The sequence below is a fragment of the Trichechus manatus genome, unplaced genomic scaffold (genome assembly GCF_000243295.1).
Source record: "Trichechus manatus latirostris isolate Lorelei unplaced genomic scaffold, TriManLat1.0 scaffold00043, whole genome shotgun sequence".
Lineage (NCBI taxonomy): Eukaryota > Metazoa > Chordata > Mammalia > Sirenia > Trichechidae > Trichechus > Trichechus manatus.
Window position 1 is genome coordinate 3,076,946 of NW_004443979.1, and position 18,010 is coordinate 3,094,955.

Sequence of the window (18,010 nt, forward strand, 5' to 3'; positions counted from 1 at the left end):
TCGAGAAGGGAGGGTGTTGACATGTCGTGGGGTTGTTAACCAATGTCATAAAACAATGTGTACTACTGTTTAATGAGAAACTATTTGTTCTGTAAACCTTCACCTAAAGTACAATAAAAAAAATTAAAAAGGAAAATTACATACTACTATCCCTCATGAACATAGATGCAAAAATCCTTAATAAATTATTGGCAAATCAAATCCAAAAACATTTTTTTTTAAAAAAAGGATAATACATCCTGACCAAATAAAGTTTAGTCAAGGATTGAAAAATTGGAAAGGCAAAAATGCCTAGATTCTTACCATGTCATCGAACTGAAATCCTTAAATATGTGCAATTTATTGTATATAAATTATACCTCTATAAAGTTGTAAATAGGAAAATAAAAACAGTTTATTAAACTTTTATATGTACCTCTTTTAAAAAATAAATTATTGATCTACTGTAAACTTCTGAAATGGTAGGTTACAAGTTTCATTGTGGGTCTGTGGGCATTCAGTAATCCTTACATTAAGCCTAGAGTGTCTCACTGCCCACCAAAGAGTTAGTCTGTTTTAGGGCCAAACTCAGGAAACAGCTCCCTGTTCTAAAATTAAGACACATTAATCCCTGTAGGAGAGGTCACCTAATGGTATTTAAGGTTTGCCCAAAACAACCAGCCCCTGTCAAGGGAGAACGGAGGTGGTCTGGGAGACGAATTCTCTCCACTGCGGCCTTCTCCCTCCTCACCGTCCCTCTGACCCCTTCTCCGTCTACCTTTCAAACCCCTTTTCTCCTTTCCCCAGTTTGGTAGTCACCATCTACTGTCTACTTCCACCAGGTTTTCACTCCTCCCAGCTCCAGCTCCCCCAAGAAAGTTAACCCTTAACTGCAGCCCCAATCCCTTTTCCAACCCTAGTCCGTTCTTCAGCCCTGATTTCTTACGCGGGGAGCGGGGGGTGGGGGGGGGCAGGACCTGCCCGTGTCAGTTGCAGAGGTGGAACCCAGGAGAAAATTGCTCCACCTAAAAGTCACAGCCTCTCTTCCCGACGCCTCCCAGACGAAGTCACTCGCGCCTCCGTCCGCGTCCGGGGCGGCTCTCACCCGGCTCCGGGGACGCCTCTGCTCTCATCTAGGTGGCAGGGAGGTCGGCACCCCGTCCGGCGGCGTCTCCAACGGGCCTTTAGGGGGCCAGGGGCCCGGAGGGGAGGGGGCGCTCTGACTCGTTCTGTAGGAAGAAAGGAGGCGCTCTGTAGCCTAGCAACAAGGCCCGCGCCCCTGGCCCTGCCTCCTTGGATCCCCTGCTCTGTGCGCTCCCACCTCGCACGCTTCAGCCTCGCGCCTCGGGCTCCAGGGCGGCCTCGGACTGAGAGCCCAAGTCGAGGCTGAGAGGCCTCACTTCTCTTCGTGGCGAAGACGCTGATCCGGAAGAGCTTCCGGGAACGGGAGTCTTCTGGATTGGCCGCTTTTGCCCAGTTGAACCAACTGCTAACTTAGCGCTCTTTTTATGTTGAAACGAATAATGCTGGGCCACAAGACATAAATAAAACCTTTTTTTATTTTTTGGAGAGGGAGTTTTTTGTTTGTTTGTTTGACTATGTCTGCATTACATGCCAGCGAAGGATATGTCTCTATGCTCTCCCCCTGAGCCCAACTCATAAAGGGAACCTTGATATCAGGGGCGCAAGATTCATGCCTCTGGAGAGTCCGTATTAAAATCCCGGATTAGAGGCTGGGTTCATCAGTCATATTCAGAGTTTCTGATGTGGTCCGAGATAGGAAAGGCTATAGGAAGCAATGATTGGCATTATCAAAGTTAAATATACTCTTATGACCCAGTAAGTCCACTTCCAACAGAAGCGCAGGTACACGTGCACCAAGAAACCTGTGCGCCACCATTCATCGCAGTTTCATCAAAATAGGAAAAAAGCTGTCAAATGTCAATCAAAAGTAAGATGCATAAATTGTACTATATTCAGAAAATTCAATACTAAACATCAAGGAAATGAACAAACCAGCTTCAGGGAGCAACACAGATGAATCACTCACAAATGTACTATTGAGCAAAGAAGTCAGACGCAAAGGACTACGTACATACTGTATGATTCCATTCATATGAAGTTCAAAAAACAGACAAGACTAGATAAAAAGGGAGAAAAATGTGGAACAGAACTTCAAATTCTTACAGAATCCAGACTTACTGGCCTTACTGAGGCTGGAGGAGTCCCCAAGATGATGACCCTGAGTTGCTCTTCAAACCTTGAATTGAAACTATCCCCTGAAGTTACCTTTAAACTAAGTAACAGTTCAGCCCAAAGAGTAAAGATTATCACCCTTGAGTATTGCATCTAAAAAAAATTATATAAGACCAAAGGGTCAACAGCTATTTTAAAGTATAGACAAGAAGGTTGGGGAGCAGAGAGATTAAGTAAATGGAAGTGAAACAACTAGAACAGAAATGATGAGAATGTTGACCCATGTGAAGAATGTAGCCAGTGTCACTGATCCTTATGTCTAGAAACCATGGAATGAGATCGGGTTTTGCTGTGTACATTTTCACAAAACATAAAACAGAATTTTAAAAAAACAGACAAGCATAAACTATAATGTTTAGGGATGCATGCTCAGCTGATATATTATAAACAAAGTCAAGAAAGTAATAACCAGAAAAGTCAAGACAGCAGTCATCTTGGGAGGGAGGGAGGCGAGTGGGAGGATAGTACAAGGGGAGTCCTGGGGGGCTGGCAATGTTTTATTTTTTGATCTGGGAGACGATTACCTGGGTTTTCTCTTTGTTAATTGGTTTCTGGTTTTGTTCTTTGTCCAGTATTATATTTCATCATTTTTAAAAAGGATACAAAAAGAAAAACCAATTACATGAAACAGTGTAGGTGAAAGTGCTTTGCTCAGTGCTTGACACTCAGCTGACCCTAAAACGCTTATTTTATATCCTTCTACTCCTCCTTAGAGTCCATGGGTGGTGCAAACGGTTAAGCACTTGACCACCAGCTGAAAGGTTTGTGGTTTGAACCCACCCAAAGGCATCTTGGAAAACAGACCTGGTGGTCTACTTGCAAAAGGTCACAGGTTTGAAAACCCTATGGAGCGCACATGGGGTCGCCATCAGTGGGAATCAGCTTGATAGCAACCAACAACAGCAACTCCTCCATAGCAAACCTGCTTTCTCCATCAGTGAACTAAAAAATGAGGCCAGGAAAGTGGCAGATAAAACATTCTCGAGGACTTTTCTAAGAGATTTAAAAAATGGCACACCGCTCCTAAAAGTGCAACATAAAAGAATGCTCTGTGCCACACAATTCCCTGGAGCAGTCGATTGTAAAGATTGTCCCCCTCAGCCATCCTCAGGCCTCCCTGAGGGAAGCTCATGCTCTTGTGGCAGACATGCCAGGCTGAGACCCTCAGCTCTGCTACTTGGGCAAGTAGCTTTCCCTCTCTGGATTTTGGCATCCTCATCTGTAAAATGGAGATAATAACAATCTAATCTCACAGATTTGTTGCTTTACTACCTAACATAATGTGCTCAAAATGGTTGCTGAATGACCACAGGATGAGAGGCGTCTACAGAGAAGGACCTGCCTCCCCTGAGGATTCATTGCACCCACATCAATCCCACTGCCCTGGGGGTGCCCTTTGAGGGCAGCTTCAGCACAAGGGAGGGAGTAACCCTTCAATCCATGAGTAAATTACTTTTCTGTGCTAATAATAAGCAAATAACCAAACTGCTTATTAAGTGACTAATTGTTCTTGGTACCATCCGGATGCTGCACACAAATAACATAGAGGTCCCATTTCTAAACTGGAAATTTTCTTAAATTAATGTAACCTTGAAATATGTCTATCATACAAGAAATAATTTAAATGGCAAATAAATATTGTTTGGTAATACTTTGCATAATCAAAAAATAGTTAACTCAGTATTCAGGTATCCACACCACAGTATAACATCTAACATTGACTGAGCACTTGTTGTGTGCCAGGTGTTTTGCATTCATTATTGCATTCTTTAGAACAACTCCATGAGCTAGTTGTTATTATCATCTTAATTTAACCATAAGACACTGATGTTCAAAGAGGTTAAGGATTTTACCTGGGGTCTGCTAGTTTGTAATCGTGTTCCAGGACCTTCTGTTCTACATTTATTCTCTCTCACTCACACACACACAGAAAGAAAAGAAGGAGGAGGAGTTGGTTGTTGATCTAAAGGCATTTCAAATTCATTGTTGGTATTGAAACGCCTTTATATGAAAATGTTAATGCTTTCAGTCCTAGCTTTCAGTTCCATCTTAAAAAGAGAGAAATTAGACTCAAAGTCATGGAAATAGATAGTGGTGATGGTTGCACAATATTGTGAGTGTGATTAATGCCACTGAATTGTGCACTTAAAATGGTTAAAATGGCAAATTTTATGTTATATATATTTTACCACAATAAAAAAGTATTTTTAAAATAGAGCACCATAGAATTACTCAAGCCATCATTGAAACACTATGATTTCATCTAGTTTTGCTCACTCTCAAACCACCACCCACCAGTTCTGTCATCTAATTTGGAGCCAACGCCCTATGGTCCACTACACAGCAAGTGAAGGTAGACCCAATGTGTCTTTCCAGCTTCCATACTTTTGATATTTCATCACAGAACAAAGTCCAAACAAAGTTCTCCAAAGAGAATTCAAGGACACTCACAGTTAGGACCTGTCCCAGTGGTTTAAATATTTGGAAATAAATGAAGTTATATGTTCACTTCACGTTATTCACCAAAGTAAGTTTCAATGGGATGAACAATTTTGTTATAAAAATGAAATTATGAGTTGTTTTTGCTGTTAGGTGCTGTCGAGTCAGTTGCAACTCAGAGCAACCCTATGTACAACAGAATGAAACACTGCCCCGTCCTGCACCATCCTCAAAATCTTGCTATCTTTGAGCTCATTGTTACAGCTACTGTGTCAATGCATCTCATTGAGGGTCTTCCTCTTTTTCGCTGACTCTCTGCTTTACCAATGCCCTTCTCCAGGGACTGGTTCCTCCTGACAACATGTCCGAAGTATGTGAGACAAAGTCTCACCATCCTTGCTTCTAAGGAGCATGCTGGCTGTATTTCTTCCAAGACAGAGTTGTTCATTCTTCTGGCAGTCCATGTTGTTGTTATTGTTGTTGGTAGGCGCCATCAAGTCAGTTCCAACTCACAGGGACCCTGTGTATGACAGAACGAATCACTGCCTCGTCCTGCACCATCATTCTTCACAGCAAGTGTATGTAAGACTTAGAAGCATTAAACCATAAAAGGCAGAAACTATAAATAAAAAATTAATGGATTGTTTAAAACTCCTATTCATTAGAAAATAAACACAATTATGAATCATATTAAAAACTGGTGAAGAATTTTACATTTATGGCAGACATAGGATCAATATTCTTGAGATGAGAAATAGGCAAACACTCAAACTTTAAAACTGGCTAAAGAAGGTGTGAACAGGAAGTTCCCCAAATAAAAATATTTATGATTAATGAAAGTATTATTCAACTTCACTAGTAATCTCTGAAATGCAAATTAAAACAATGACATGCAATTTTCACCAATCAAATTACAAGGTTAAACATAGAGTTTATGCAAGAAAGTAAGGGAACAGGATCACTAACAGATTTCTGGTTGTAGTATAAATTGGTAGCACCTTGGTAGGTAGCAAAATGTTTCAAAAGCCTTAAACACTTGCATGTCTTTTGATCCAAAATTCCACTTCTATGAACTTTTCTAATTATAGAAGTATACAAAATTTAATAATGACAATATGGAAGCATTTTTTATCATTAGAAGGCAGAAATCTTGTCTTTGTTTAGTGTCCACAGTATCTAGCCCAGTGTTTGGCAGGTAGAGGGTGCAGATACACCTAATTAATGTCACTGAAGTATCTTGTCAAGAGACTGAGTTGATATGAGAACACAGGTGGAGGGAACTGAGATCTAGACTTAACATTCCAGAGATAAGTAAGCCAAAGATGCTCAGGTCTTGGAGAACATACATGAATATCTCCCACAAGCACCTTAGTCACTGGACCCAAGTCAGCATCTGGTTACATTAACACAGCTCACCATTAGCAAAAGTCTCAGTCAGTTTACTGAAGGTTAAAAAAAAAAAAAAACTTGTATACCGTCAAAATTTGGTTTTAGCATCAATTACTTTAATAATGGTATCAAATGCAAATCAATAAATGAAAGTGGTGACTATAAAGCAAACAAAACTCATAATTGCTCCTCTGCTAGATCCAGCGACAGCTTTGCCTGCAGAAGGCAGCCACCACAGAAATCCTGGAGTCTTTACAGATGTTCTCCAAGATGGCGATGAAGTAGAGTCTTTTGATGAGTCACAGTATGATGATGACAAGGGAGGAACTGAAGACATCATGTTTTACTTACAGGAGTCTTCATTCCTGTCTGTATCAGTCAGGTCCCCAGAAGAAACAGATGACATACTCAAAAAGGGTTTCACTGGAAGGGAAAAAATAAAGAGTTAAGAACTATGTACATGAGTGTGAGGGCGGTTAAAAGGAACTAACAAGAAAGAAGGAGTCACCCAAGGTCTAGCAACAACAAGAAGTATTACCACCCTTGAGCTGAAAGGGCAAAGGGGGTGGGGAGGAGGTGTTAGCTGAGCCTGGTAAGAGTTGGAGCCCTGGAAGAGTGGGTGATTGACAAGAGCTGAAGACAGGAGTGAGGGACAAAACCACCATGATGCAGGGAGAAAGCAGGAGAAACAAGTACTCCTACCACTCTACCCTCCTGCCCTTATCAGTGCCTTCCATTGGCCAAACAAAATTGGAAAAAGCAAGGAATTTGCAGTGGTGTGGCCCATAGAGGTCTGCCTCCTGGGACAGAGAGCAGGGCAGAGAAGGGAGCTAGGGTGAATAACAGAGAATAACCAGCATCGTTTCCCCACCAAAAGTTGCCTGTGCTGCCATTCATCCACAGACTAATGTATTGAGACAGCTTCCCCTGCCTTAGGGTCTTGGGTCCTCCCCTGGCATTGATTACACCCAGCCTTCTCCAAGAAGCCCACTCACCCAACCTTCTCCACGGAGACCTAATTAACATGCACCAGGCTTCCCTCCTGCCCTCAGTTCCGAAATGGTTCTAGCTTCTGAGTTTATAGCTGGAGCTCAGGAATGGACTCCCAGGAAGCCAGCCACCACCTTTCCCTGAGGGGCCGCAGAAGTTTGGTGCCTGGCCTGATTTCAGGGTTCTTAAGGTAAGACAAAAATAGCAAGCACTGAGCAGAAAGAAAACCCTGTGAGTAAAACTAGCCATTTGAAAAGAAAAGAAACAAATAACACTAATAAGTCTGGTCCAAAGCAGGTGTACCTGGCTGAGAATTAAGAGTTTATTTTTCTTGGAGGTAGTGGCTGGTATTTAGCATTCCAGTTACACTTTACACTTGAAAATGGCTTTGCTTAGGTGTTTTCCAAGCACTGGAGGTTTTGCTGAGTTTGAGGTCAGAGCCATTCCTTTTCTAAAGGTAGGTATGTTAAGACAGTCGTATGTGCTTTGTAGCCTAAACATTGAGCTTAGAGAACCAATGCCTGGTTTATGCTTAGAAAAACTAACAGCTCTCCCTAAGGAAGCTGTAAAAACAGAAGCTGCATTTAGCCAGAGATGGCTGCCTGAGACTTCTGTGTACCAGCCCACTTCCCACTACACACCTCCCCCAGCACCAAAGCAAGAAAAGTTAATAAGCTTTGAAGATGTTTTGTTTCTCTGTTCACCAGTGAAGGAAATGCTTTATTTTATCCGCCTGTATTCTGATTACTAAGTGAAGCAGCATTCATAGATCTATTAGAGCCATGTACAACAGGACCGTCTTAGCCCATCCAAGCCCTGTCTGGAATCTGTGAGGTGTGTTTCATGCAGGCCTTTGGATCCCCAGCCCAACTCCCACCTTTCCAGGTCTTAATAGGAGAGGTTAATCAACTGATGAATCTTCACCTCAGAAGATGGATCTATAGCTGGCAAAACCCTTTCGTGATTTGGTCTTTTCAAACATTGTATTGTTTTGTCTTAATTAAGCCTCAGCACCCCACTAAGCTTTCCTGCACATAAAAGATAATATTTATGGTCTTTAATATTTGAAGGACTCACTTAATCCAAGAGTGCTTGCTTCATTTCCAAATGGACTTGAATTCCCTGAAAGAAACTTTTCCAGGGAATCTAAATCAAATAATTCTAACAGACAGCAACTAAAGCTACCCTGCTGTAATATCGTCTTGGGTTTTGAGGATTTCAGAAACGAAGCGGATACTTCTCCAAATGAGCCTTAAGTGGTTCCTTCTACCTCTACCCATGAGAAAGAGAAGTGGGAGGAGTGGAGGAGAGGAGAAAGTGTCTGGGTGAGATCAAGGGTCCTACTTTCTCTTCTCAGTGCTCCCCGAAGTTCAAGTGCTGAGGGTCCAGTGGCCACTAGGAAGCCCAAGCTCAGCTTCGTTTTCCTCCTCCCCGCCCCCCCCCCCGCACCTGTCCCATGAGGGCGCTGCCTGGATCCAGGCCCTAACGCTGATTTGCCTGAGGATAGCATAGCCAAGGCGATGGTGGGAGCCAGGGCCGGCCCAAGGCTTCCGAGGTCTGCAGATCCAGTTAGTGAGCCTGGGGGCCCAGGAGAACCACACGCGGGCTCCTGGGGCCAGATCTCCCTCTCCTCGCTGAAAGGTAGGGGAAGGACGATTTGTTCTGCATTCCCATGCCGGTCCCGTGCCGCCTAGAGTGCAGGGGGCGTCGAGCTCTCTCCTCCCTTCGCTCCTTGAACTTCCTTCCCTCAGAAGGGCCTTAACTTGCCTTATGCAGGCTCCCGACCCACTTTGGATGGCACTTCTCCTCTGTCATCGTGAAATCAGCTGAGAGGGCCCCCAACGCCGGGGGTGTGTGGAGGGAGTCACCCGCGGACGCTGAGGGGGAAAGGGTTGGGAGAGGGGGAACTTATTGCCGCCAGGGCGTACGTGAGGGGCCGCGACGTCCAGGTAGACGGCCTGGCGACCCCACGCAAAAGACCTGAAAGGGCGGGGACGCCTCACCTGCTACTACTTGTCCAGGTTCCTAGAGTTCTTCGGAGGCTCTTTATTTTTGTTACCATTTATTGTGCGCTTACTCTACACTCAACTGGTGTGGGATGGATACTAATATGCCCATTTTATAGTTGAGAAAATAGGCTCAGAGAGGGCAAGTCTCCTGCAGAGTCAGAATTCGAATCCAGGTCTGATTCCAAATCCCGTGCTCTGACACACACGCCCTATTGTCCTTGTTGATTTTTTTAACATGCCAGGTTGAAGCTTGTCCAGTGAGGAGAATAAGACTCAGAGACCCTCAGCTCAGAGGTCAGCGGCCTAGGGACACTCGCCATACCTGAGGGGTGCGCAGAGGGCTGCTGAGCCACCTGCCTAAAGAGGTTTTGCCTGGGAGTGGAAATTGGGAGGACACGCTCGGTTCTCTTTCCTACTGCTACTTGCTGTCGCTGGAGACAAGGGGAAGTGAAAAAATTTGCCCAAAATTTACCATGAAACATAAACTACAAAACTAGATATTTAGCAAAAAGGAAGGAACTCTTCTTCACGGTATCAGTTCCCCCTGAGTCCTCGTTCCTCTCCGAGAGACGCTGCGCCACTCTAGGAGCTGCTTTCACTCTGGAGGCGTAGCGAGAGGGTGCAGAGAGGGGTATTTGCCCCGGGTGCAAGTCCAAGCGGGAGCCTGGGTAGGCTCGGAATGATATTCCGAGGCTCCACAAATATGAAAGGCGCCTGACTAGGCATCTGTACAAGAGGGGAGAAGGCGTTTCTGCTGAGGCGTGGTCGCGGCTATCAACTATTCATCTCAAAATTAGGGACGGGGAGCGGCGCAACTTCGAGATTGGCCAAGGGAGCTCATTACCCTCGCTACTCGCCGGTCCACACCTTCCCTCCCCGCACACGCCGCAACCACACAACCATAACGGTACCCTCCCTAGGTTCACACGGATCCCCGGTCCCTTGGGCAGGGTCATCAGGCCTGATTCTGTTTGCATCCTTCAAGTCTTGTCCCTGCAAACAGCGCCGGCCATTCCAGGTTTCGTTTCTGCAACTGATGACTGCGGGAACCCGGCATCGGGACCAAGCTCTTCATTTGGAAACGGAGGAAACCGAGGCCCGGAGCATCTGCTCGAGTTCCCGAGCAAATATGAAGTCGGTAGGACCGAGACCAAGCTCCTGACCATTCCCTCACCCCAAAGCTCTGTCTGCGTCTCCTCATAGCCTCTTTCTTTCGCCCTTGCTCCCTCCCTCTCTCATCTCTTGAGACATTGACCTGGCTTATTCCCATTCCAACACCTGCAAGGGTTTTAGAAGTTCCTGTCCCAGTGTAAATTGACCTTCAACCCGAGCACTGGGCTTTATTTATTGAAACCACTTCTCCTGGCGAGGATGTGGGGGGAGGGGTCACGAGGAGGGCAGAGGAGAGTTAAGATTCACAGTGGACCGTATTGTGGGCGGGAGGAGGCTAATGGGGTGAAGGAAGCGAGATTCACCACACCGACGCATCCTAGTGGGCATTCGAAAGAAAATAAACCTACACCAGAGCTGCTAGACCCCGGGTCTTGAGCCTTCGAGGCGCGTCGGCCTCCTCCTGGGTTCTGAGCCGCTCTCACCCGCTGGCCGCCTGGACCAAGGTCGTGGTGGGCGCAACCGCGGGTTGAGTGCGCACTCAGAAAGCCGGCCGATTCCAGGCTGCACTCCGAGCCAGGGCCTAAGGGCTGAGCTCCACAGCCGCCAGGTGCGAAGGATGGGACACCGAGGACCCCAGACACGGCTGGGGGATCGCGCAGCCGAGTAGCTTCCGAGGTGACTACTTGCTGTAAGAGAAGCAGACAGACATGCTTCCTCCGCCAGTGACTCCCCCGACGCCTGTTTTCATGGCAAATAAAACTTCAGGAGTTGACAGGAGAGGTCTCTAGTTCATATCTTGCAACAACACGACAGGTTCTGAGAGGGTTTGGTAGTCCTTTAAGATAATCAGTACATTACACAGGGAAGGCGTGTGAAATAAAATACTTTGTATCCTGAAAATGGGGTGGCAATTAAGGTCAATGCCCAGTAATTTCGGACGCTCTGCCACAGCCACGCCGGCTAAGCGGCCCACACCTCTGAGGATCATACCTGTTGTTCATGCTGCACAAACCTGGCCCCACCGGCGCCCCGGGCCCCAGGCGCCCCCCAGCGCTGGGCGGGGATGCAGCGCGCTGCCCAAAGGAAGCCTGGGAGAGCAATCTAGGACCAACAGAAGGCTCAGCTGCAAAGCTTTTCCTTGTCACTGCGTGGGCTAGGCTTCGTTGTTTGCCAATTTAAACACAGAAGTTTCCTTTACAGCTCCGAATGAAACACTTCACTTGTTGGAGAGTTGATGGTTCTTTAACTTTTAATCAATACTTGCAATTGAAAGGCACGGCTGCTGCCATCTCACAAAAGGGAAAATTGAAATACTTGCCTTGGGTCACACGTTGACGGTTCCAGTTGAGCAAAGCACAGTCACTGATTCTGCCCGGGGAGGGAGGCAATTACGATTTTAACAAGTCACCTCAATGATTTTGACTAATAAAATTAGGCATCTCTGCCAGAGGGAGAGCCAGATCTGCTGGGTGGTCCCAGGGCTCTAAAACTCTTGTCTATTCTACCAGAAGCATCCATCCATCCATTCATTCGTCTACCCATCACTCAATTCATTCCACAAGCTCTTTATTTTCCCAGCACAGTGGGCTTAGACAGTCCCTTTCTTGGTGACTTCAGTGGCACGTTTCTAGACTCGGGGTATCCTTCTTTGCCATCCCCCGCTTGGCCAGTCTCTGGCCTGGAGTAGTTAGTTCATTGATTGACTCAACAATCTTTATTGAAAGTCTACTATGTGCCAGGTCAGGGGCCAGCAGTCCTCATGGAGCTGCCAGTCCAGTGAGAGAGGCAGGGAATGAAAAAGAAACAAACAAATGGAATTTGCTATGTGTGTGGGGTGGGGGGTCAGGGGTTGGGGGGAAGATGGGGGGTGGGATGCGGTGATAAGAGTCTGGCAGGAATCTAGAGCAAGATATGGGCTGTCCTGGAGAGGGCAGGACTAGGTCAGTTGGGGAGGTTGGCAAAGGCCTTACCAGGAACCAGGTAGGCTGTGTGCAGGACTTGCCACCACAGGTAATACCTGATGGTGACAGCTGGCAGGCCACAGGATTTCCTTACTGTGATCCATTTATAGTGAGTGGCAGGGAGGAGGCATTCAGAATGTGGCCCAAGTTCCCTGCAAATCTAGTATCCCTGCAAGCAAATGCTGCCAAGAAGGCCTGCCTGTTGATAGTGTCTCTGTTTAGAAGCAAACTCACTGCAATGTGAGAGAAGCACTGGTTTTGCCCTGTGGCCCAAGGGATAAAGAAAAGCAAACTTCAAACAAATGCACTGTTTTTAAAACAAAAATTTCCTGACTTTAGGTCTGGAGTAGCTGCAAAAAAACCCAGAAGCAGCCACCCAACAGTGCTCGCTAATCAAATTTTAATTTTAAATTGACAATGTAAGCTCTCTCCAGCCATATCAATAAATTAATATTTTCATCAGTCCAAAGAACAATTTTTAAATTAGAGGGGAAATCAGGAAGCTAATATAAGACAAAATACTAGATAGAATGCACTTGGTTTATTTTTTTCCCGAGGGTAGGATATGATTTCTATGATTGTTACAAAAGCAGCTATTATTTTGAGCTGTATAAATTTCAGGGCAAGCACATTTGAATAGTCAAAGTTAAACTACCAGGGACGACTGAGAGGCCGTGGGAAAACTCATGGCTGTGGGGGGTGTGAGGGAGTGAAGGGGCAGGGATGGCGAGGCTAACCAGTCTGCAGTGGTTCAGAAAAAATTTAGGTTTAAGCGGCTAGCCTCGAGGCAACAGAAGAAATTCGATGAGTTTTCCAAAGTCCTCGGCTTACACCACCGTTAGGAATTCTGCCCACAGGGAGGGATTGAGAGACTGACCTACTCTTACCCAGGCTTCCAGCCTTCCCGCTCTTGCACACGGGACCAGCCGGTAGGGAAAAGCTAAGATCTCAAAGAGCCCCGCCCAGTCGGTGGCACACAGTAGGGCCTCGGCCCTTCTGCTCTGACTCACACCACAGAGGTGCCACGGTTCCCCCTATTTTCCAACTCTGGTGTGAAGCATGCGTTTCCAGTCCCTTCCCAAGGCCCGCAACCTAGTGGTCTTCAGGTAGGCGGAAATCGCCAGAGGAAAGTGTGGGTGCCACGGAGGGGAGACGACCCTCCTAGGAAGCTGGAAAAGTGAAGAGGGTCCTGCTGGAACTGGGCATGTCGTCGAGCTGGCGCTGACCAAGGTGAATAAAACAGCCAGTAACTCGGAGAACACAATAGACAGGAGATGCGCAACAGCCGCGGGGACCCAGGCCTGGGGCGGGGGGCGCGGTGCCCCCAGGGCTCGGGGTAGGGAGGTTCCGGTTCTTTACAGGAACCGCTCAAGACTCTTACTCCTTCCTTCCAAGGCTGGTGATTACCCAGGAGGGGAAATTGCCCTTGAGCCCTTCCCAACCTTGCTCATTTGAATACATGAAAATGCGCGTTGATTTTGGCAAGGCGTCGCTAGCTCTCGGCCAGCGAAACCGTTTTGTCGCCCGCGGGCGAGGTCGGGTGGGGCGCAGCTCCGGCTCCGACATCCGGCTGCGAGAGACCAGGGCCCGCGCCCGGGGCCGCGCAGAAACCCGGCAGCGGCTCCGGCAGCGGTAGGGAGAGGGACAAACCCAGGGACAACGAACTGGGATTTTTTTTTTCCCCCAGTAAAGTAAGCGAAAACCCTGGGTGTGTATGAGAGGGTACCCTACCTCCCACCCACCTCCACGGCCGAGGGCGCAGCCGGGAACCGTAGACTGGGCACGAAGCCCGCCAGGTGGTCCCGTGTCCCCCACCTACTGGGGTCGGACGCCTTGTGAGCTGTGAATTAATTCGCTAATTAATGATTTAAAAATGCAAGGAAGGGAAAGAGGAAGGAAGGTAGGAGGAACAAAAGAAAAGGAAAGGAAAAAAAACGAAAGGTTGAGAAAAGAGACAGAGGACGGACAGAAGTTTGGACGCTGGCGTGGACCCAGGCTTCTCCCCTGGCAAGACCTCCATCAGTCTCAGATTGGCGCGGCCAGCGAAGGGCTCTGCAACCCTGGGCTGCCGCGCCTCCTGCGGTTGTGGGCGGGAAGCTGAAGGCAGGCGCTGGGGTCCGCCCTCTCGCTGCGCCCGGGCTCCTTCCCCAGCCCGGGAACACACCTCGGTACGCGCAGGCTGGGAACGCACAAGTGCGAGCTGTTGCTTCCAGTGTCCCAGGCCTTCCTCGGTTCTAAACTGACCTGGGTCCCAGTCGGGGGTCGGCTTTGAACCGCGATAAAGGCAACAGGTCTTAGCTTTTTATTCTCCCCGGCAGAAGGAGGATTTAAGCTTCTTATCTGGGTGAGGATTGGGAACCCCCGGGGGAGCTCAGACCACCCCACACCGTGACCCGGCCCCAGCGGCCGAGACCTGGCCAAAGCCCCGTCGGGGGAGGGCCAGAGGAGAAAGAGGGCAGGCTAGAGGGAGCCAGAGAGGGAAGCTCCCAGGAAGCTCCAAATGGCACCTCAGAGCCCCCATCGCTCCCAGGTCCTGCTCTCTGCCTATCGCGAGGTCCGGCTAAGCGAGAAGAACCCTGGCGCCACCAGAGGCCGCCCCGAGGCGCAAGCCCGCGGCCTTTCGTTCTAACCCTCGCAGTCATCACCCTCTGCTTCTCCCTGACCCAGTGAAGGTCTGTGGAATGGGCTGCCAGCCAGATAATGCTGGGAAAGGGAAGCAGAGTCTGCAGACTTTAGTCGGTGGTCGGTGCACCACCCCTTCCTCTGGCCGGACTTTGCCGGGAGCAGTCCCATAGGGTTCGGTAGGCTCAGCTTCCGGGAAGGGCGGAGCCGCTTCCTCGGCTCTCGGCCGCATGGGGTACCCGCGCACCCCAAAGTCATCGGCCTCTCCGGCTTCCTCCTCCAGAGGAACCCACCCCCTCCGTTACCTAGGCCGCCCCATCTCCCGCAGACAGGTCCTCGCCTAGGCGAGTTTGGCCAGGGACGCTCCAGGAGCCACCACGTGGCTCCCTCGTGGCTCCCCTACCCCGAGTTGATCCAGCCTCCTTGAGCCTGAAGACAGGTCTAATTCCCCCCGAAAGAGCAGCACAGTCTTTGCAAAGCTTAAAGATAGGGCCTATTTGGTGAAGAAGATTGGAAAAGAGCAGATTGGGGCAGCCGGGCACATCACCCTGCTGCCGACTGGCGAACAACCCCAAGGCAGCAGCTTTATTTTTTTTTTCAACTCAAAAACCCAACATGGCCCTGCTGATTAGTTTTAACCTCGGGGAAACTGACTGGTGTCTGGGTACACTAGCGCTTCACCTGGATTTTAGATGTCTTGGGAGGCCGCCACTAAGATGCAGAGAAGCTGGGGAGCTAACAGCGCTGCCTGCCTTTCCTTCTTGGCCTCGGGCACTCTGCTCTAAGAACCGAAATCCTTGGCTGAGGAAAACGTGCAGGGTTCAAACCTGCCTCGCTCGGCGGTGCTCGCGGGGGGCGCCAGCCGGAGGATTCACAGCTCCCTGTCCACGACAGGAGGCGCTGTGACCGCAGCAATCCCATCCCAGCGCCCCCCGCCCTCACCACCACCCCCACCCCGGCCCGAGGTAAATCTAGACTCTAAAGAGGGCGGATGGCGAGAGTCCACTCCGCACCATCGGTCTAACGCCCTGAAGAAGCGGGGAGAAACTTCTCTTTGACGATAGGGCTATGAATAACGGGCTTTTTTTTTTTTCTTTTCTTTTCTTAAATTGACTTTTAAAAAGATGAGACCTAGTAGCTTTGGGAAGTGGGCTATAAGGCCATCAGTATTTGATATTTTAATTAATCTTCTTTTAGGTAACAGCGTTTCTTTTTGTTTTTTTTTTTTCTCCTAAAAGCTATTACTAAGTTGTTACTATCCACAGAAGATACCCTAGTCATGCTTGACGTTGTTGAAGAGCCAAGTGGTTAGAGACTCATCGCGTGAAGGAACGAGGAAGAGCATCATCAGTGAAAGCCCCTCAGGATCAGACTGAGGAAGCTAAGCATCCGTGTACTTTACAAATGAAACTGAGGTCCTGAGTACACGGATGCTTAGGTGATGGGAACTTTGCACAAAAGAATTAGTCTGTCAGAAATGTGTGCAGACCCATACATTTGCAGATACATTTACACAAACCGATGCGACAGACTTGCAGTCACAGGGGCAGGCTGCGTTGGGGAGGGCTCCGGCTCTAAGTTCCAGGTGGTTTTAATTTCACTCCCATTCCTTTTCTTACAATGTGACACCCCCCTTTTTTGTTAAAAAAAAAAAAAAGACGACGGAATTGTAATCCAACGCTTTTATCTTTTTTATTTCCTTAACTGCACATCTTCACCCTCTTCGTGCTCCCCTGCTGATTTAAGAGATTTGTTTGGTTCAAGGATTTCATGTGAGTCTCTTGCCAGATTTCAAGGAAGAACGACATAAAATAACAAAGAATAGGAGAAAAAAATAATGTATCTGTTTGGAGGACAAGTTAAAACACATTTCTTAAAATGAGATTAATAACATTTTTAAAACTTTGCAAAACAAGAGTATTTTTTGTGGATTCTTAGTCACTTAAGAAATATTTTATTGCTACTTAAGGAAATCTAGTGGTACCACAGGCAATACAACACACACAGTCATACACTCAAACACACACACATGCACCCTCTTCCAACCATCACCAACTCATGGTATCACCCAGTCACACTAGCTGGTCCTTCTCCCCATGACTCCTGGGCAATATGCTACCCAGGACCTCATAGGGGCCAAGAGGCTTTGATTGGGGAAGAATTTCCCACTGATGTCCATGACAGATTGTAAGCCAAGAGAGCGCTTGGCGTTCTAGCCATGCCCTTCGCAGTCAGAGACCAGACCAGGCACCGCAGTGAACCACTGCTGCCTTCAGCCTGTCACCTCTTTACCCTGGCAGATGCGTTCCTGCGCCCGCGCCCTGGCTTTCCCAGCTAACGCGCGTGTTTAGGGAGATGCCCCCTCCTCCTGACCTTTCCCTATCAGAAACCAGACGGTCGCCTCCAGCTCAGTCCCCGAGGCTGCGGGAAGGGGGGCGGGAGGAGGAGCCGGGCGGAGGGAGGACGGCCCGACTCAGGCCCGCCTGCCCTAGCACACAGACATCTGCTCTCAGTTTCTTCCTCTTTATGATCGCTACAGATGACAAGGGGAGTGGAGCGGACCGAGGCGGAAAAGAAAATAAGTTATGTCATAAAGATATAAAACGGTGCTGTGACTCACCTGCTCTTAGCCGCAGGTACGCGTTTCGTGGCAGGGCCTCCGCTCTGCTAACCAGGAGCCGGGTTCAGCCTAACGTCATTCGGCTCGGCTGACTCAGTTAGCTGGGTTTCTAGTGACCGGGCAAAAGTGGGGCTTTTCCCCATTTCTGGCCTTTAGTCCAGGCAGGGTGGGGGCGGGGTTGGGGGAAGCCTGGACTCTCCCGTCTCTCAGAGTTGAACTTTGGGTTTGAATTAGGAGGGTGGGGGCGGGGGTGGGCAGAAGTGCAGGAGGGGCACGGGATCAGGCCGTAGCCCAGGGCTCTGGAGGGTGGTGGGTGCCCCCGGGGAGGGACACCGTAGTCGTTTAGCTGACACGGCCCCGCAAGCCAGAGCTCCGACGCCACCGCCCCCAGCCCTCCTCCAGCTGCATGGTTCCCATCTAGAGCCTTCCCCAGGTCGCCGGGCCCCGCCTATTTTTCGTTTTTTCCTCTTCCAAAGGGTGTTACACCCCCGCTCTATTTCCCTCTTCTCCCAGCCTGCGGGTTTAAACCAATTACACTGCTTTACCACAAAGTGCGAGACGTGTTTGGGGGAGGGGATGTTGTGGGAGGGGGCTCAGGGGGCGCGCGCTGCGGCGGCGCGGCGGGGCGGGAG